Genomic DNA, 21233 nt, shown 5'->3' on the forward strand with positions numbered 1-21233 from the left:
GCGCAGAAAGGGATTGCACAGTCTTTGTTGTACACTGTCTTACACAGATACAGAGACTCATGCAAATATTGTAGAGCTCAAACATTAAAGTTTCCCATCTGAAATGAAAGAATAATGTATTTTTAAAATATACCACTTTTTAACAAATAATATGATAATGTTTTAACTTGGCAAATGTGCAGAGACATGTTCAATGTGAAGGAAAAAGACATCAGTTACAGGTGAAGAGAAAAGAAACCAATAACAATGAACACTTACATGATATTTACATGCCAGGTCTTATCCTAAGTGCTTGACTTATACGAATTTGTTCAGTCCTCACAATGCCCCTGAGAGTTACATGCTGCTAGCAGGCCCATTTTAAAGATGAGGATGAGGCACTGAGAGGCTGTATCTTGCTGAGATCACACAGTCTGGATTTGAAGCCAGGCAGGAGAGCCCAAGAACCTCTGCTCTTAACCTCCCCACCACCTTAGCCTCTGTTTCTAACCACTCTTCACTCCCACTTCTTTTTTCTTTTTTAAAATAAATTTATTTATTTATTTTTGGCTGCATTGGGTCTTCGTTGCTGCATGCAGGCTTTCTCTAGTTGCGGTGGCTTCTCTTGTTGTGGAGCATGGGCTCTAGGTGCGCGGGCTTCAGTAGTTGTGGCACACGGGCTCAGTAGTTGTGGCACGTGGGCTCAGTAGTTGTGGCACACGGGCTTAGTTGCTCTGTGGCATGTGGGATCTTCCTGGCCCAGGGCTCGAACTTATGTCCCCTGCATTGGCAGGCAGTTTCTTAACCACTGTGCCACCAGGGAAGCCCTTCACTCCCACTTCTGAGCACAGTTTAATGCTATTACTGTAGCTTCAGGAAGCTGGAGGGCAGTGAAAGAGCAGGTGGGAGGAGGCAGAGCAGAGATACTGAAGGAAACAGAGGCAGGAGGGATGAGACTGGACGACAGGACACAAAGAGGAGCAGAAGCAAAGGGAAGGGACATGGAGTGGAGGCGGGAGAAGCTAGAAGTGGGCTGACAGGGGTGATGTGCAAGAAAGAAACTCAGGTGGTTGGGAGAGAGTAAAGGAGGTGTGAGGACGAGCTTGGATGCTGAGGGGTGGGAGCAGCAGGGAGGGGTGTGGAGGGGCAGGTCCTCGGAGGTAGAGCCAAGGAGAGATGAGTTTAGAAAAGGCGATCTGGGTCCAGAAAGATAAAATAGAAAGAAAAGAAAAAGAAAAGACACAAAGAAAAAAGAAGGTCCTTTCCTTGGGCATTCAAAATGCCAGCATGCCCTGTGGTCCTCTGCTAGTAGGTGATAAAAACATCATTTTAATAAAGAGCATGGTATCAGCCTCAGAGCACAGACAGGACAGCATTTATGATGAAAATAAAAAAGACTGGAATCCAGCAGCAATGTCTTTTCATTTTGTCCCTCCACTCTCCAACAGCTCGTGTGCTTTTGCTACTTTAATATGAGACACAAGAGACCAAGACTGGCATTCCCTGACCACTCAAAACATGTCCCAGCCCTGCCACTGGGGCAACCAAGAGGAAGCCGTGAGCAATAGAATACTGGTTTGAATTGCCTTCAGAGGACTGTCTAAACCTTCCACTGAGAACACAGCCCAGTTCAGCACAATAAGAGCATTTAACACGGCAGCTGCCTCCTCAGGTTGGGCTATGGGCGTCCACACTTCACAGCCTCTTAGTTGCTCAACGAAGGCATGTGGGGGCCTGGTGTTGCATCTACCTGACAGGCCTGGGTTCTCAAAGTTCTTCAAGAATGTGATTTAGGACTTCCCTGGTGGTACAGTTGTTGAGAATCCACCTGCCAATGCAGGGGACACGGTTGGAGCCCTGGTCTGGGAAGATTCCACATGCCACAGAGCAACTAAGCCCGTGCGCCACAGCTACTGAGCCTGAGCTCTAGAGCCCACGGGCCACAACTACTGAGCCCGTGTGGCACAACTACTGAAGCCCTCACGCCTAGAGCCCATGCTCCACAATAAGAGAAGCCATTGCAATGAGAAGCCCGCGCACCACAGTGAAGAGTAGCCCCCGCTCACCACAACTAGAGAAAAGCCCGCATGTATCAATGAAGACCCTGTGCAGCCAAAAGTAAATAAATAAATAAATAAAAATAAAGAATGTGATTTAACACAGACATAGAGAACAGACTGGTGGTTGCCGACGGGGAGGGGGTTGGGGGAAGAATGGAGGGGGAGGTTGGGGCTAGCAGAAATAAGCTTCTATGTACAGAATGGATAAACAAGGTCCTACTGCATACCACAGAGAACTATAGTCAATGTCCTATGAGAAACCATAATGGAAAAGAATATTAAAAAAAGAATGTAGGGCTTCCCTGGTGGCTCAGTGGTTAAGAATCCACCTGCCAATGCAGGGGACATGGGTTCAAGCCCTGGTCCAGGAAGATCCCACATGCCGCGGAGCAACTAAGCCTGTGTGCCACAACTACTGAGCCTGTGCTCTAGAGCCCACGAGCCACAACTACTGAGCCCGCATGCCACAACTACTGAAGCCTGCACGCCTAGAGCCCGTGCTCCGCAACAAGAGAAGCCACCGCAATGAGACGCCCCCGCTCGCTGCAACTAGAGAAAGCCCCGCGCGCAGCAATAGAGACCCAATGCAGCCAGAAACAATAAATAAATTAAATAAAATAATAAAATAAATAAATTTAAAAAAAAGAATGTATATGGAACTGAATCACTTTGCTGTACAGCAGTAATTAGCACACGTTGTAAATCAACTATACTTCAACTGCAAACAATGTGATTTAACAAAGGGATACAGCCAAAAAAAAAAAATCAGAAATATTTTGCTTATTGACCTGAGAAGTGAGAATTCTTACTTGCAAATGGATTGCCTCCTGAATAAAAACCAAATGCAAGGACTTCCTCAATCCTATGCCTCACATTCTAGTGTTCCCCAAACTTACCGGATATTAGCAATCACTTTGAGTGCTTATTTAAAGATGAAAAATGTTTGCCAAAAATATATTCTGGAGATTTTGAATCAGTAAGTCTAGGTGGGGCTGAGGAATCCATTTTTCTTCCCCTAGGTACACGCACATACACACAAATAATTCTTTTGCTCTGACATGTTGGGAGGCACTGACATACCTTATACAGCAACTCAACTGCATTTCTTTTTGCTCATAGATTTTCTACTCCTCTCCTGCTCTACACTTTACATCCAATAGCTCCATATGCTGACCTCTAGTTTCCTCAAATTCTACCCACCAATACCATCTCCTCCTGTTGAAATGCTAGCCATTTTTCAAATGAGTAGGATTTCTTGACCTTCCCATTTGAAAATGGTCTCTTCCTCTCTGCTCTCATATGAAATTTTGTTGGTGTTTATCTTGTAGCGCTGCTCACACTTTACCTTGGATTGTGGGTACAGTACCCATCATCTCCTTTTTACTCTATTGCAAACTTGTTGAAGGTAGTAATCATGTCTTCAAATAGCCCCACAGATATAAAATGTCTGGCACTGTGCTTGGGACACTGTATCTCATACTTCTCTTTGCATCTCATCCCTTCCCTTCCCTTTTCCTTTTTGTATCCCTTTGGTACATAGCAAGGTGTTTTGCTTGCAGTATATGTTTACTAAATGTATGTTAAGTAAATGAATAACTGATATAGGAACTTTGGGAGGCTTTTTCTAAATTTGTATTACTTTTTGGTCTAGGTAAAACAAACTTAGAAAAAAGTTCCTGGAGGCATTTAGAATGCAGAATGGAGAGGTTTTATCTTTCCTTACAGGCAATCATAAATTACAATGCTAAGGTCTTGGCTTGGTTTAATTTGGGGACACTTTTAGAAGAAACAAGCATTGAATTGAGTATATAGGAGGCATAAAAATCTCTCCAGAGAACTAAGGAAGGACACAAAATAAATGGGGAAATGTTCTCTCATCCTCATAAACCGTTTTGTTTAAACGTGAGAAAGGTAATACCAAATATCTTCTGATATAGTTCTAACATCTAATTGCTTCAGATTTCTGTCTGATTCTATTTGTTTAGTATATCTTTAGGTCAAATACAGCTTTACTTCCATTACTGTAATTCTAAGGAGATCAATATTTTTCATCAATTTTTATAGTCATTTCCCTTAGTGAAAATTTCTGGCTATGTGTTTTGCTTGTTTTAGGTGACAGTGTTATCCTATGAATCTTTATAACCCTCTGGATCACTTTCCAGTTCCTTGAATCGAAATTGTTTCCTTCAATTCCATCTTGATGTGTAACCCTGAGTTTGCAAGGTGCCTCCTGTAAAACATCGGCTTAATTGGATAATGATCCCTCATCCATGTAGTTTTCTTATAAGCATCCCTTATACAACTGGATGCAATTTCTTCAGAAATCAAGGCGGATTCTACCTGGGAAAGAGATCTCTTTCAGATATACTTTTGAGATTATGTTCTAGTATTATGATATAAAACTACAAAACAGTCATGTTCTGATGTTGACTAGGCAGCCATGGCCACATGATAGCAAGCATAAAAACCCAACTTTAAAAATGCACTCAATTATCCAAATGTTTCTTAACATCCAGATGTTTGGCATTACCAGAACAAAACATCTGGATAGCCATAAAATGTTTTTAGTTATCACCAGCATATTTTGCTTCCCATAAGACCATAAAAGAGTCTTAAAGATACTCTCAAATTTTTCTGATAATCACCTCCACAGTCAATGTAATCAAGGTCACAGAAATTTTAAACGTGAATTGTTTCCCACTTTTGAACAATGCTCTGTGTTGTGAGCTCTCACCCAGCGTGAATGCATAGCGTGTACATTTCTTCTGAATGCACTGCATTCCGATCTCACAAGTGAGGACTTTAAATAGCAGCTTATCATTATGTCAAAATTCCTTAATGCTTTTACACCAGAAAGAAGGCATATAAGGAAAATAAGGAATCAAGCTGTTCTAGGCCATCACACTGCTATTTTTGTGGTTCAGTGGGACACACAGTGACCTCTGAGAATCATAATTGTTCAACTATACAAGACAGCTGGTACACTTAAAAGATGAGTTCTTTAGGAATTGGATAAACAAAAAGATTCGTTCGGAACTAGTTCTAATGCCTTTCTGTTACGTAATGTCAGATGTGAAAAAATTCTATGCATATGCCCTATAGCATTATATAAAAATAGCATCTCTCAGGGCACTTGATCATCAGGTAATGTTACTGAAGGTAGAAACAGGTAACAAGTAACAGTAATTTGTGGCTATGCAGTTCTAACAACAATAACCGAAAAAGGCAACCTAGTGAACTCTCTTTAGTTAGCAATCAGGCTCCTTTCATTCTTTTGAATTATACATTTCAAGAGAAGAAAAGAGGGAAACGACCCACAAATATTTTACCTCAATTAATTTCAACAGGATGCTGGAATGCATGTGTCAGACTCGACCATTATTAAACCCGGTATGTAATTACAGCAAAACATCTTGCAGGATCTTGAAGCAATCATTTTCATTTTTTATTCTTCTTCGGTGACTAAAAATTACCATTTCAGATTTCAGTGAGTAATCCACATCAATTTTGGATATTTAAGAAGTCACAGAGACCTAAATATGGAATAAAATCTACAAAAGTATTCAGGTGGAGCTATATGTGGTTCTTGGATAGGACACTTGAAGGTTAGCACTGCTTTATTTAGAATGATACCTACTTGGTAAATAGAAAAAATATGTACCCTTTACTACTCCTCAATTTTATCTACTTTATAGGACTGAGATAGCACCTGAGGCTGAATATGCTGGATTGGGACAAAATAATAATTTTAATATGTGATGTATGCAAGTAAGGAGAGCTGAGACTTTCTCGCTCACTAGAATGTAAGCTCTTTGAAGGCACAGGTCTAATTTTCATGGTTTGCTTCTGATCTCCTCTCTGCCTAGAGTAGTACGTGGCACATAGTAGGTGCTCACTAAATATTTGTTGAATGAATGAATGAATTCGATTTTTCAATAAACATGTCTTGAGAGTCTGCTCATTAGAAGACACTTCTAGATATCAAGGGAGAGGCAAAATCTGGATGAATGTACCCAGATCTGTGATGAAGTTGGTCTATTAGAGAAAAAAATAAGATCTAATTAGAATACAGGTCAGTGGGGTTAAATATCACAGGAGTGGTACTCAAACCTGGGATGCTAGGATGCTTGGCCTTCAGGGGAAAGAGAGAGCATTTCACATGAGGGTGACCACAAACAAACACCTAGATAATTTAAAACAAAAGAAAGATAATTTGCACTCTAGATAATTTAAAATAAAAGAAAGAAAAGAAAAGAATGGAACCTGTAGCCCTGGTTCCTTTTCAGAGAAGAGAAAGGTGAAAATAACCTAGGAAGAGTGGAGAGAAACCTCAGGAAAGCTAGGCAGCTGTGCGTGGACATTTTGGGGGAGGGAAGGGACTGGCAAGATGTCACTTGATCATAGGAGTGACCATTTCATTGTTGGTTTTTAACTGTTGTAGGATCTCTAAATTTCTGATTTCTGGAAGGAGCTACAGCAGAAGTGCTAAATATCCCGAGAGAAGGAGGAAATCATGTTGTCCTAAGAGTTCCAGCCCAGTTTTTCTAGACTGCAGAGACAAAATGTTTGCCTGAGGGATGAAACTTTCGGGTGGTCATCCAAGACAAGCCGGAAAGACTTCTGAGGTTCTCCAATTGCTACTTATCATTCACCAAAATTCTTATAATTATAGGTTTGTCTGATATGATCCTTGATCCATTATGTCCTTTACACATATATCAATTTTTCTATCTTATAATTGTCCTAGGAGTGATTAAAAGTTGTGCTATTATAGAATTTAAATCAGAAAAATAAATTTTAAAAATGTTACAAAAATGTTACCTCTGAAATGTATACTTATCCTTTATATAACTATCTCTGATTCATTTCAGTGGGTTTAGCATAGTGGGATGTGTTAAAATATAAGTGAAGTGTGACTTTTTCTGTGATTAGTAAAAAGCTTTTCCTAAGATTTGCTTAAACTCTTGCTGTGTGCAGTCGCTGATGGATTTCACGAGAAGATGGGTTGGATGCTAGCTAATCTGAATTCCCAGAGATTCAGGCTGCAGGAATTGTTTCAGGCACTCAGACCCATCAGAAGAAAAGACAACCAACAGGCAGAAGTGCTAGAGGACTGTCACACTTTATCTGCCGCTTTTTTCACGATACTGTTTGGAAGATCAATTCAGGAATTGTCCCTGCTGATTGCTTCATGTACACTCAGTGTTACCGTGCAGCACCTCATGCTTGTTTTCTTCCTCTGGGCAAAGGCAGAAAGCATGCCCATCTCCCACTGCTCCATTCTAGGCTTTGCTTGATGCTGTGGACCCAGACAGTGCCCCAACCTAAGCTACGTCTAAGTCAGCCTACTTTGGCATAAAAAGACACAAGAGTGCTTGTTTTCCATCTGGGGTGAATTCTCACAGCTGTGAGTAGGAATAAACATTGAGTAAGACAAATTATCAATGGCTACTTCTTTTAGATAAGAATACTCTTTTGCTTTGCTTTTAGATGAGTGAGCTCTGGGGCACTAGAAGAGCCATTTGTATAGCGTCACTTATTCTGGAGTAATGGAAAATGGTTTGGCAATTCTTACAATTATTTTTATTTTATATTATTTGATACATTTATCATAGGACCCAGCCATCTCACTCTTAAGTATTTACCCACGATAAAACTTAGGTTCACACAATAAAGGGGACACCTCTATTCATAATCACCCAACATAGGAGACAGTCCAAATGCCCTTCCATGGGTGAATGAGTAAGCCTCTATTCAATGGAATATCACTTAGCAATAAAAAGGAACAAACTATTAATACATGCAACAACTTGCGTGAATCCCAAAAGCATTATGCTGAATGAAAGAAGCCAGTCTCAGAGTTGCATACTGGATGATTTCATTCATATGACATTCTCAAAAATATATATTTATAGCTATAGCAACAGAGAATGGATCATTGTTTGCCAGGGGTTAGGTGTGAGGGGCGGGGATTGAGAGAGTCATGGAACTAGTCTGTATTCTTATTCGGGTGTCAAAACACAGTGTTACAGACATAGCGAACAGACTTGTGGTTGCCAAGGGGGAGGGGGTGTGGGGGAGGGATGGATTGGGAGTTTGGGATCAGCAGATACAAACTATTATATATAGGATGGATACACGACAAGATCCTACATACAGCACAGGGCACTCTATTCAATATCCTGTGATAAACCATAATGGAAAAGAATACGAAAAAGAATGTCTGTATATGTATAACTGACTCACTTTGCTGTACTGCAGAGATTAACACAACGTCGTAAATCAACTATACTCCAATAAAATAAATTTAAAAAAAAACAAGTGTTAAAACTCATAGGATGGGGCTTCCCTGGTGGCGCAGTGGTTGAGAGTCTGCCTGCCAATGCAGGGGACACGGGTTCGAGCCCTGGTCTGGGAAGATCCCACATGCCGCGGAGCAGCTAGGCCCGTGAGCCACAACTACTGAGCCTGCGCGTCTGGAGCCTGTGCTCTGCAACAAGAGAGGCTGCGACAGTGAGAGGCCCGCGCACCGCGATGAAGAGTGGCCCCCGCTTGCCACAACTAGCGAAAGCCCTCGCATAAAAACGAAGACCCAACACAGCCAAAAAAATTAAATAAATAAATAAATAAATAAGTCAGGAGCTCTTTAAAAAAAAAGCAAATTCCAGCAAAAACAAAAACAAAAACAAAAACTCATAGGATGGTGTACACCCAGAAAAGTCAATTTTACTATTTGTGAATTTAATTAAACACACACATGTACACAGTGGCATCACCAGCAGCTTAGGGAAGGAACCTGGAGTACAGGGGTCAATGGATCCTAGCACGACCTCCAAGTTCTCCAGCGGCTCCTGAAACGGGTTGATGGGGCAGCTGCCATGCTTCTGGATGCACGCAGAAGCCACGCAGCGCGACTGCCCTCTAAGATAGCTCCAGTGACTGCCCGGCCCCCCTTATCCTGCCACAATCCGTGACACTGTTAGTGTTAGGGCGTCCTCTGCTCCCCACCCCCAGCTTAAAGTAGTTTGCCTTCGTTGTGTTATTCCAATATCATCTAGGGAAAAGAATCCATTTACACCTTATCAAGAAAGATGTTCCTTGGATGAAGTAGACTCAGAGAATTCCGGGAAGACAGTGCACAAAACTGCTGTCTTTTTTAGAAGGACAGGGAGGAGGAGGCTGGAACAAGGTAGGCTCCCAAGTAAGGGAGACCTAGGGAAGTCAGTAGAGTCCACAAAGGCCGCCACCACCAGTGAGGACCGTTCCCTAATAAAGGGGCAAAGCAACCATGTCAGCACGGTTCCTTTCCCATAAACATAAATACCAGGTCTGCATCAATCAACCTTATAGTAAGACCCAGTTGACAGGTCACAAAACTCTAGCTACTGGAAAAGGTTATTAAAACTGCTTTTCTGAAGCATGCTCACACCAGAGAGGTACACACAATTTATTTATATATTGCTGGAGAGCAGATTCTGCCCATTAGTCCTTGTAGGACACCCCAGAGACTTCTACGCACTGCTTCTGGTCCAGACTCAGTGATTATGGAATGACTGAAGTAACTCCCTCCAAGGGCCCCGGTGACTTACTGTCCACTCGTAATAAAACCCACACTATGTCTCATGGCCTTTGAGGTCCTACGTGGCCTGGCCCCTGCCTGACTCTTAGATGTGGTGCCCGCCCCGCCTTGTTTATTATTCAGCCTGTCTGATGGTCCTGCTGGTCCTTGAATACACCGAGCTCAGTCCTACCTCAGGGTTTTTGCACTTTTGGTTCCACCTTCCTGAACAATGTTCCCACAAACCTCACCTTTCCAGTCTTAATTCTAGTGTTATTCACCTCCTCAGAAAGGCCTTTCCTGACTTCCCGTCTAATGCGGCCTCCACACACCAAGGCATACTCACACCACCCCCTTTGATTGTCTTCATGGTCTGGCCGTTGTCTGAAATTATTTGCCTATTTGTCTAGAGTGTAGTTTGAGTCCACTGATTCTGGAATGGGATGCTTGCTCTGAATCCCAGCATCACCACTTTCTGTGTGGCCTTAGGAAAGTGACAGCCTGTCTGCGCCTTGGTTTCTCATTTGTCAAATGGGGATAATGAGAGCACCTACCTTAAGTGCTATGTTTTCAATTGAGAGACAACACGTGAACTGTTTAGAATAGTGGTGTTGGTAAGTGCTTAGTAAGTGTTTACTCAGGTTATTACCATAAGAGCTCTAAGCTTTTCAGGCAGAGTAGCTCATGCCCTGCCTGGTCAAGGTGACTTGTCACTGGGGGGACATGTGACCCCAGCTGCACTATTCTGAGCCCTTCCTGAAGCCTGATATGGAGGGAAAGAGAGGACCACTCTCCTTTGGAAAGTTCAGGAGCTAAGATCACACACCTCAGGGCTTGCCAGGGGAGGACATAGACTTCCATTTGGAGAAAGCAGGGGGGAGAGAGAGAGAGAGAGAGAGAGAGAGAGAGAGAGAGAGAGAGAGAGAGATTGGGAATTCTCTTATTATTTGAATCCCTGATTCTAGCTATGCCAGAAGCCAAACTACTATTAGAGGTTTTAGTTATATGAGCCAATTAGGACTCTCTTTTGGTGAAACTAGATAAATTGGGATTTTGTCATTTGCAACAGAAAACTGTGTCCAGAAGAATATACGAGATGCCGTTTTGGCTACTGAGCATTCATTTAATCACCCCCTTGGTTTTCCGTTTGGAACCCATGCACCTCTCCACTCTTAAGTCATGGGTGGTGGCACTTGGCTTGGACAATCAGTGAATTCCATCTTCTTGGCTACAATAATTGGTTCAGGGACTGGCACGAGGCAAAATCCATGTCAGAGAGACTCAGCTGAGGATTTTTATAGGAACTCTTGGAAATATGAAGCGAGATTTTCTCTAGAATTACAATACTGGAGCTGCCAACCCAGAGCTGTTGGGGCCATTAATGTGGAAGAGGACTGTCTGGAAGCAAAGCTCACAGAGAAAATTTGAACATGGAGAGATCAAGGCTGATGACATCAAGGTTCAGAACAGCTGAGGTTAAGGGGTTCAGGAAGCTTAAAAAGCACATTAAAGAGAGGTGTTAATCAGCTGCAGAGCACACGTTTAGAATCTCGCTAAATCATGGTCAACTTAAGCAGACTTTCCCACTTGGTTTTGTGATCCAAAGGAAGACTTTTGATGCAGTGTGAGTCAAAGGAGAACTTATTTCTGCCACTTACTCCATTATATAGAAGGGTTAAGGCCATTCTTATTGAAAATTATGATAGAATCAGAATTTCAGAGCTGAAAGGGATCTTAGAATTTATCTGGACTGGTGGTTTCCAAGCTGTGCGCCATATAGTTTTGGGTTTTTTTTTGTTGTTGTTGTTGTTTTATGTGGACCACTTTTAAAGTCTTTATTGAATTTGCTACAGCATTGCTTCTGTTTTATGCTTTGGTCCTTTGGCCCCGAGGCATGTGGGATCCTAATTCCCTGACCAGGGATCGAACCCAAACCCCCTGCATTGGAAGGTGAAGTCTCAACCACTGGACCTCCAGGGAACTCCCATGCACCGTATAGTTTTTACAAGTGGTCCTTAAATCTATATAGGTCACAAACTTTGCCCTGCAGATGAAAGAAAGCGCAAATCTGGCACACATACATGAATTATACTTTTTCAGATGTACATATCAATAGATGCTACTATAATTTACTTTGCTAAGATTCACTTAAAGTCTGGACTGAAAGCATAGTAGCTATTTTTCATTATATTTATTATTATATCTCAATCAGGATTGAGTAAAAGTACTACCAAACTTAGGTAGGGAGGAAGGTCGGAAAATTTTTTGATGCTAAAAAATTTCACCTAATTGAAAAGATTTTAAAACATTTACCTTGGCCAAAATGTTGATTTCTATTAATTGAAGAAACTAAGAGTTTGCATGACCTGCCTGAATGTTTGTCTGTGATACTTCTGTTACCATGCACGGCTACTGAAAGGCAGCTGCCTAAATGACATGGTACCTAGGAGGTAAATGGAGACTCGAGAGTCTTATTGACCGTTATATCTTCCCAAGCCGTATCCTTACCATCGGTGGCCAGGTCCTGCAGCACTGGCCCTGGTACGTCTCCTCCCCCATCATCTTGTCCCCATTGCCCCTTGCTCTCTGCACTTCTGTCACATTGAGTTTCTTGCAATGTTTTGGAAAGGCTCTGCTTTCTCTTACCACAGGGCTGGGATTGCCTCTGACTGAAATGGTCTCCACCCCCTGCCCCTCTTTCCTCACTGCTCAGCTCAGGAATCATGTCCCCATCAGGACAGCGTATCCCAGCTCCTGTCCAAGTCAAGCCCTTTGTTATGTGTCTTCCATGACAGGACGGCTTTCCTTCTGAGCGTTGCTCTCAGAATCTCACGCTGCTCTTGGGCTGCGGTTTGACCAGGTCTGATTTTCCCATGAGGGTGGAAGTGTCCTGAGAGCAGGAACTGTGTCCGTTTTTGTGCATCTTTGTCTTTGCAGTGCCTGCACCTAATAAAGTTTGTTGCACCAATGAAGCGGGCCACTAAGGTGTCTTAAATTCCTGCTGTCTGTGCTCCTCTGCCTCCGTTATGCCCCTTTTTTACATTCTTTTGCCTGATTTCTACTTTTTCTGTCCCTGTAACTAGTCTTGGAACCCTTCAAGGGCAGGAACTGTATTGCATGTATCTTTCTATCACCAATACGTGTATCTATTTTTATCCAAAATGTGAATAGAAGGCACACCTGCAAGATTGTGACATAACCAGAAAACTATGTCCTATATACAGCCCTGTTCTAAAAATAGCCTGGCACATGCTCTGGTTTAATCTGACTCAGATGCTTCATACCGTAGCATTTCAGGAATAGGCCTGTTTTTATATACTAGTTAAAACTCAGGAATTGAGTTAGTACATTCAAGTGACTGCTTAGATAAGATCAATATATTACTCCTGGGTTTAACTAGAAGCAAAGGATCCTTAAGCCTTCTGTGGCTTCACAAAGACCCCTTTCTCTACTCAACCTTAAGTGAAAGCTACAGGAATGAAGGACACGTGGCCTGGGAGACCACCCAAGAATAGTGCCGCATTTACCCCCTTGCCTAAGCAAAACTTTTGGAGTTACACACACTAGGTTTGAACCTAGCTTTGCTACTGACCAGCTGTGTGGCTTTAGCTGGCTACCAGATATCTCTGAGCTTTGTTTTCTTCACAGCTAAGGGGAGAGGACAATAGTACCTACCCCACAGGGCTGTAGGGAGCACGGCTGAAACCATGCAAGTAAAGTGCTCTGCCCAAGGCCAGACGGAGGTTCACGATCATAATCGCTGCTTCTCCTCTGAGCTCAGGAGGGGTGGGTGGGGACTGGTGTAGCCTGAATGGGACCAATATTCCGGATTGGGGCAAGTCTACCAATTCTTTTTCTGCAGCCAGAGTGGTAAATGGGAGAGGATTAAAAAAGATCCCGGGGATAGAGAACAGCTCTGTGCAAGCCATCAGTGACCATTTAGCCTTTTTTTGGGTAAAAGTCAGTGAGGTGGGAGTTTTGGGGTGTGATAGCTTGAAGATAAAGATGGGACAACCGACTGACCTTTGGGGACAGCAGTAAGCTTGTTCCAATAAGAATAAATTCTCAAAAGACCTCGAGGAAAGAAGATGGAACAGATACATTTAAAATACAGTTCAGTACAGATCCTATGATAAACATTAAGCGCCTCAGAGCTTCCTGGCAACTGCAGACTGTTGGTATTTTTATTGTAGATTTTAAGTGGGGCTCGCGTTTGTGATGTTTTCTTTGCGTGATGCCTCACTTGCATGCTCATTTCTGCTGAAATCTGATGTCTAATTATTGCCTTTTTAAATGGTGAGGATTCAGATTAGATAATGGAGTGAGAGAGTAAGTTATAAAGTACAACACAAATGTGAAGAATAATCATTAAAACTTTCTAGCTCCAACAAACTGTCTCCATCAGTTCCTTCTAATCCATTCTCCAGACTCACCATGGGGGCTATTCCTAAAACACAGTCTGCTCACATCTTTCCCTTGCTTGTAGTCTCTCTGTCTCAATACTTAGAGCAGTAAATGTCATTTTCTTTAAATTCTCAAGTATTTGTTGAATGGTTGAAAGCATCAAATGGTACAGAAAAGCAGCAAATCTTCTACCTTACTTCTTCCTTCCCCAGAGGAAACCACTTTAAATTCTCTTAGCTCTTCAAATTTTTGGGGGGTTCTATGTAAATAATATGCTAATAATAGTATTTGATTTATCAATTTTTGACCATATCTGTTGACTTTCAGCACACACACACACAAACAATTATTCTTTTTCTTTTCCTAAGTCATTTGCGAATAGGCTGTAAATACCCTGTTCCCTTACTCTTTAATACTTCAGTGTGCATTTCTTAAGAACAAGGGTGCTCTCTTACGTAATCACAGTACAGTTATCAAATCTAGGAAACTGTACATTTGTATAATATGTTATCTAATCTGTAGTCCATTTGCCATTTTTAAAATAAATTTATTTATTTTATTTTTGGCCGTGTTGGCTCTTTGTTGTTGCGCGTGGGCTTTCTCTAGCTGTGGCGAGCAGGGGCTACTCTTCGTTGAGGTGTGCGGGCTTCTCACTGCGGTGGCTTCTCTTGTTGCGGGGCACTGGCTCTAGGCGTATGGGCTTCAGTAGTTGTGGCACGCAGGCTCAGTAGTTGTGGCTCACGGGGTCTAGAGTGCAGGCTCAGTAGTTGTGGTGCACGGGCTTAGTTGCTCAGCGGCATGTGGGGTCTTCCCGGACCCGGGCTTGAACCCGTGCCCCCTGCATTGGCAGGAGGATTCTTAACCACTGCGCCACCAGGGAAGCCCTCATTTGCCATTTTTATCCATTCTTGTAGTAGTGTATTTTACAGAAGCTTTTTTTCCTCCAGTACAGGATCTAGGACCACATATTGCATCTTGGGTGGGGGGGGGGGGGCGTCACATTTCTTTAGTCTGTTAACTTGGAATAGTTCCTCAGCTTTTCTTTGTTTTTCATGACATTGGCATTTTAAAAAAAGGATTATAGGCCCCTAGTTTTATAGAGTGTTTCTCAATGTGAGTTTTATCATACTTTGTCATGATTGGATTCAGTTGTACATTTCCAGCATGGATACCACAAAAGGAATGCTGTGCCCTTCTCAGGGCATCACATCCGGAGGCTTATGACATTAATTCTGATCATCTGGTCATGGGGTTGTCCAGTTTCTTCACTGAGTCTACAGTTACTATTTTTCCCTTGCAGTCCTTGGGAAGACACTTTAAGAACATGTACCTATCTGGCTCCTCATCAAACTTTCTCCCCTAGATTGAGCACCCGTTGATTTTTGATTAAGCCAGTCTTTGCTATGATGGTTACAAAAATGGTGATTTTCCACATCCATCATAGCCTCCACTTTTTTTTTTTTAAACATCTTTATTGAAGTATAATTGCTTTACAATGGTGTGTTAGTTTCTGCTTTATAACAAAGTGAATCAGTTATACATATACATATACATATGTTCCCATATCTCTTCCCTCTTGCATCTCTCTCCCTCCCACCCTCCCTATCCCACCCTTCCAGCTGGTCACAAAGCACCGAGCTGATCTCCCTGTGCTATGCGGCTGCTTCCCACTAGCTATCTATTTTACATTTGGTAGTGTATATATGTCCATGCCACTCTCTCACCCTGTCACATCTCACCTCTCCCCCTCCACATATCCTCAAGTCCATTCTCTAGTAGGTCTGTGTCTTTATTCCCGTCTTGCCACTAGGTTCTTCATGACCTTTTTTTTTTCCCTTAGATTCCATATATATGTGTTAGCATACTGTATTTGTTTTTCTCTTTCTGACTTACTTCACTCTGTATGACAGACTCTAACTCCATCCACCTCATTACAAATACCTCCATTTCATTTCTTTTTATGGCTGAGTAATATTCCATTGTATATATGTGCCACATCTTCTTTATCCATTCATCCGATGATGGACACTTAGGTTGCTTTCATGTCCTGGCTATTGTAAATAGAGCTGCAATGAACATTTTGGTACATGACTCTTTTTGAATTATGGTTTTCTCAGGATATATGCCCAGTAGTGGGATTGCTGGGTCGTATGGTAGTTCTATTTTTAGTTTTTTAAGGAACCTCCATACTGTTCTCCATAGTGGCTGTATCAATTTACATTCCCACCAACAGTGCAAGAGTGTTCCCTTTTCTCCACACCCTCTCCAGCATTTATTGTTTCTAGATTTTTTGATGATGGCCATTCTGACCGGTGTGAGATGATACCTCAGTGTAGTTTTGATTTGCATTTCTCTAATGATTAATGATGTTGAGCATTCTTTCATGTGTCTGTTGGCCATCTGTATATCTTCTTTGGAGAAATGTCTATTTAGGTCTTCTGCCCATTTTTGGATTGGGTTGTTTGTTTTTTTGTTATTGAGCTGCATGAGCTGCTTGTAAATCTTGGAGATTAATCCTTTGTCAGTTGCTTCATTTGTAAATATTTTCTCCCATTCTGAGGGTTGTCTTTTGGTCTTGTTTATGGTTTCCTTTGCTATGCAAAAGCTTTTAAGTTTCATTAGGTCCCATTTGTTTAATTGTGTTTTTATTTCCATTTCTCTAGGAGGTGGGTCAAAGAGGATCTTGCTGTGATTTATGTCATAGAGTGCTCTGCCTATGTTTTCCTCTAAGAGTTTGATAGTGTCTGGCCTTACAGCCTCCACTTTTATTAACTGACATTCCACTATAAGGAAGAGCCCTCCTCCTACTTTCCTCTCCCCATTGTCTCTCTTTCCTCTCCCAGCTCTGAGAGCCAATGTACGTGAAAGGCTGCTGCTCACTTTCAGTGGTGCCAAGTCAGAGGGATGAAGGTGAGGGCAGCCAGTCTCCTTTAGACCATGCCACCTGAATGCGTGCACACACACACGCACACATACACACAGTTTAAAGGACAGCTTAAAAGGGAAATTTTAACATAGACTCGCCTTTAATCTCCTACTGCACATAGTCAGAAGGTAGCCTTTGGATCTATATTTGTCATAAGTATATGACTTGTTCAGTGCTTTAGTGATTCAAATTTGAAATACAATTTATACAGTGATGTTACTGAATGCAAGTTCATGTGCCCAAAGCACAGTGAGGCCAAACAATACTGAAACTTTGGAGTCTGGAGCAGACAAAGTTTTACTGCAGGGTCATGCAAGGAGAACAGGGAGCTCATGCCTCAAAAACCCAGAAGGATTTCAACAAAGCATTTTTTTTTTTTTCCCATTTAAGATGAATGTTTTTATTGAAGTTAAAAAAAATTTGTAACCAGACAGAAAGAATAAAATAGACAAAAATGTTATACTCTGACTATATAATATTCTCTCATTCTTGGTGAATCACTAAAATATAACAAAGGATTGTTCTCTATGCTAATTTTTTAAGGTTGTCCAGTTAAACCATCATTTGGTATCCTTTCAACAGGTTAACCTCTTAACTATTTAGAGTTTCTTCTCAGAAACATTCATATATTATACAGAAAACATTCATAGTTTATTTGGGAAACATTCATATTTTATACAAATTTGAGACGAGACCAGAAAAACAAAAAACCAAAAAAAAAAAACCACACAATTGTAGCTGCAACACTATCCTAGCTGCATTGTGGTGATTATGTTCAGTCAGCTGTCCGCTATTCACAACTGGATTTTAATAGTGTTATTTACAGAGGGGCCAAAAGCACTCATCTAAAGTAAAGGCGCTCGGGTTTAATGTGCACTTTCATAGCCCTATGAAAACACAACCATTATATACACTGTAAACACCACAGGGCATGAAATCCATCTCCAACCACAAACATCAATCTCACAGATCAAGCATACAAGGTCTAAGGTAAGGTGCCTAACTTTTCTTTGTAAGCATACTTTTCACCCAAGAGTACTGCTATTCTTTTCATAGGACACTATTCACTTATTTCGGATATGGTGCCAGTGCTCAAAACATGCCCAGAACCCCTTTTTGGGGATTGCCTGCATAGTCTGCGATGAACTTTGCTGAACATTCTTGATGGTGGCAAGTCTTCTTTGAACAATCCTTTGAAGAAGGATTTGCTTTGGGAAAACAGGCATAGTTATTCACAGCCAAGTGGATCAAACTGGGGGATACAACCCTGGATCAAACATGAGGCACCACTAGAAAACGATGAGACCGATTTTCTTGTACAGCTCGTGAATTCAGAGATTTAAGATGCCTGAGCAATGGCGGTCCTGATGGAGTAGCAGAGATTCTCCTGGAGCGAAGACTGAGAGGCAAGCAACACTCACTGGAACGGCGTATCTCGGTGGTGTTCTGCAGTTTTAAAAATCAGTCCGTTGCCTCGCACATAAACTTTAGTACTCCTCTTCAGTTTCAGTCCCTTTTGCTTTCTTATGGATTGCCCGATTAAAGCTATGGCAAGCAGGGACCCAGTGATTGTCATGAAGCCCCAGCTTACAGCCAGGGAAGCCCTTCTGAGACCGGTGGCAGCACATCCAGTATCCCGGCCCATAGGGCAATGCCTGGCAATAGGGCTTGGGGTGCCACCGGCACAGGGACACATCCCCTTTCACGTATTTTTTCTTGCACTGCTTGCACGGATCCTCTCTATAGCGTGGATCCCGAACCCAGCGAGAATCTGCTGGCCTGATATTGTAATATTCAATGATAAAGTTGAAATAGCAGCAGGTACACTTAAGAGCCACTAAACTCTTAGTGGGAAGTAACCTGAAGATTTTCACCATAATGTGGTGGGGCAGAAAAGCCATGTACTGCTGAGGCTCCAAAAGCTGCTGGATTTTAAACCTGGTCTCCAGAAAGTCATGTGACACCTGCTTCTTCCAACTGGATGCCTCAAGCACTGGTAATGTACTTTCCCCAGAAGCCAGCGGGACAAATGAATCAGCCGAGACACTTTTCTCCTCAGATGCACAGTCACCCTCAGCAGCATCGTCAAGCTGACTGGCCTCGGAAGACTCTTCTGTTGTGCTTTCATTCCGCTGGGAACAGCCCGGCTGGTGCTGACCAGATGGCAAAAAAAACAACATCCCTGGAAGTGGGTCTTCGCAGGACTTTGAACTGGAAGGCTGGTCTTTCTCTACCTTGGACACAGTGATACTAATGCACAAAGATTCTTTTCTTCTCTGATCAGGATTTTGGCTAGCAAGAGGCATAAGCTCTTCACTCATACCATCAATAGCATCTGGGGGCAATTCAATGGCTTGGGGACAGGTGCGAGGAGGAAAAGGTGACCCAACAAGTTCCTCTGTCATTTCCACATCATGTCTATTGCTGTTTTTCATGGCAGTCTGCTGGTCTGGCTCTAATTCTGCACTGTCCGTGTGCAAACTCACGCCTGCTGGCAATGAGGGACAGCCCCGAGGAGCGCCGTCCCAGGCCTGGTCCCCCTTGGGAGGACAATGGTCAGCCCTTAAGGGGCCACAGTCCACAGATACAGACCCCACAGTTTTCACCTGAGTGTCAGGTACCTCCAAGGCGCCTTTGTTTGTTTTGCTTTCCTCAGCCTGGGTGCCACTCACAAGCAACACGCGGCCCACATTGCGACGGAAGCTGTTATTCCTCGAGAGGCTCCCAGGCTCACGCTGGCTCTGCCGCTTCAGGCACTCGGACTCCAGCCTGGCTACCATGTCAAGGACACGGACTGGCTCACTCTGTGGTTCACCAACCTCAGGATTTCTCCTTTCCATGGGTTCTTCACATGCTCCTGGGGCAGACAAGGGCTCGAGGGCTGGAGGCACACCTCTGGATTGCCCAGAAAACCGCACCACAGCAGGTGAGTTAGTGCAGTTTTTCGCACAACTGGCTAGCAGAGCACTGGCTCTTTGCTCGAGGAAGGCAACCATTTGTATGACCGACAAAGGCCTCCCGGCATAGACTCCGTCCCCGTTGTCACTCACGTAATGCACAGAACAGTGCTCGATGCCACACGCAAAAGGCTCAGGTTGGTAGCATCTGCTGTTGACTTCCTTCATCCTTTCCAACTGTATCTTGGCTTTTTTAAGATCCCCTGATTTTTTCCTTCTTTTAGTAGCTCTCCCATCAATATCCCAGGAGCTTTTTATTTTCATAGATCTTATTCTATTACTACACTGGTGGGCTGCAAAGAATGCAATCTTTTCCTTGGTATTTCCCGGTTTCACAACAGCCCAGATATCAAGCGGCCCTTCCCCTTCTTCACCCTGGTGGATTGTTGCAGACGATGCATTCTTCTTGGTTTTAACATTCAAGCTGCTCTCTTCAGGACTCTTCCCACTCATACTGCACAGAACATTTGGAGAAAGGATTCCAAAAGGCTTTCGAGATGATGCTTTACCAAGAGAGGCTGAAGGAAAGACACTTGGTTTCATACAGCTAGCTTTGCATTTTTCATCATTTATAGCCTGTTGGTGGCTCATAGGAGTTCTCAGAGTTTCCTTGCTGATTTCCAAAGGTCGCACTTTCTTCTGGAGTTTCCGGTATGGCTTTAGGTGCATAACAGAAGCTCAGCTGACGAACCCTGTCTAGATACAGAGATCCCAATCAGTTTCATATTGCTTCATTCTTCCATTTGATTGGTTAAATCAGAATCAAACATCTTAGTATGTACCCCAGCAAAACAAGGCAATAAACCAAGAAAGACGACTCTATGCGAAATGAGCACAATGAAGGCAAGTCACAGGATGTTCACTGAGCAGCAGTTCTGCGCTCCTGCCCCGGCCGGGGCCTGGCCCGGGGCTGCACACCGCGATACAGCGCCGGCGGCGGTTGGCCTGGCTCGCTCCCCACCGCTGAGGCGGACCGAGCGCCCAGCGCGGCGCGGCTCAACAAAGCATTTTTAAAGGCAAGTTGAGGAAAGGGCGAGGTTGGCTGTTGCAAACTTCTTGGTGCAGGAATCCTTTGTCCATGTAGGTCAGGTACTGATGTTCCTGTAAACATCCGACAAGACAAATGTTATTCTTTGTTTTGCAACTTTTTATCTCTGTGTGAATGGAGAAGTGTTATACTTTTAAAGGTCAGAGCCTTGAGAATGGACTATCCTGTATATTTCAGGCTATAGGCAACATTCTTAACTCTAAGCAAAAGCAATAGAATACAAAGGTTAAAGTAAAAGAGACAGATCTAATATGGAGTGAGATTTGTTCTTCCTTATTACAATGCTTTCAAGATCCATTTA

The 21233-nt window shown here is 42.8% G+C and overlaps 1 long non-coding RNA gene and 1 pseudogene across 2 annotated transcripts in view; one reads left to right on the forward strand and one right to left on the reverse strand.

The window, feature by feature from the left end:
• The window catches only part of LOC309608868, a 54263-nt gene that overhangs the window by 8915 nt on the left and 24115 nt on the right, over positions 1-21233 (forward strand). The gene's annotated exons all lie outside the window — the stretch shown is intronic.
• LOC309608825 (F-box only protein 34 pseudogene) lies at positions 17533-20744 on the reverse strand (annotated as a pseudogene). Its single transcript has one exon. The product of its transcript is annotated as an F-box only protein 34 pseudogene (transcript).

The sequence above is a fragment of the Balaenoptera borealis genome (assembly GCF_965194805.1).
Source record: "Balaenoptera borealis genome assembly, chromosome: 13".
NCBI classification, from domain to species: Eukaryota; Metazoa; Chordata; class Mammalia; order Artiodactyla; family Balaenopteridae; genus Balaenoptera; species Balaenoptera borealis.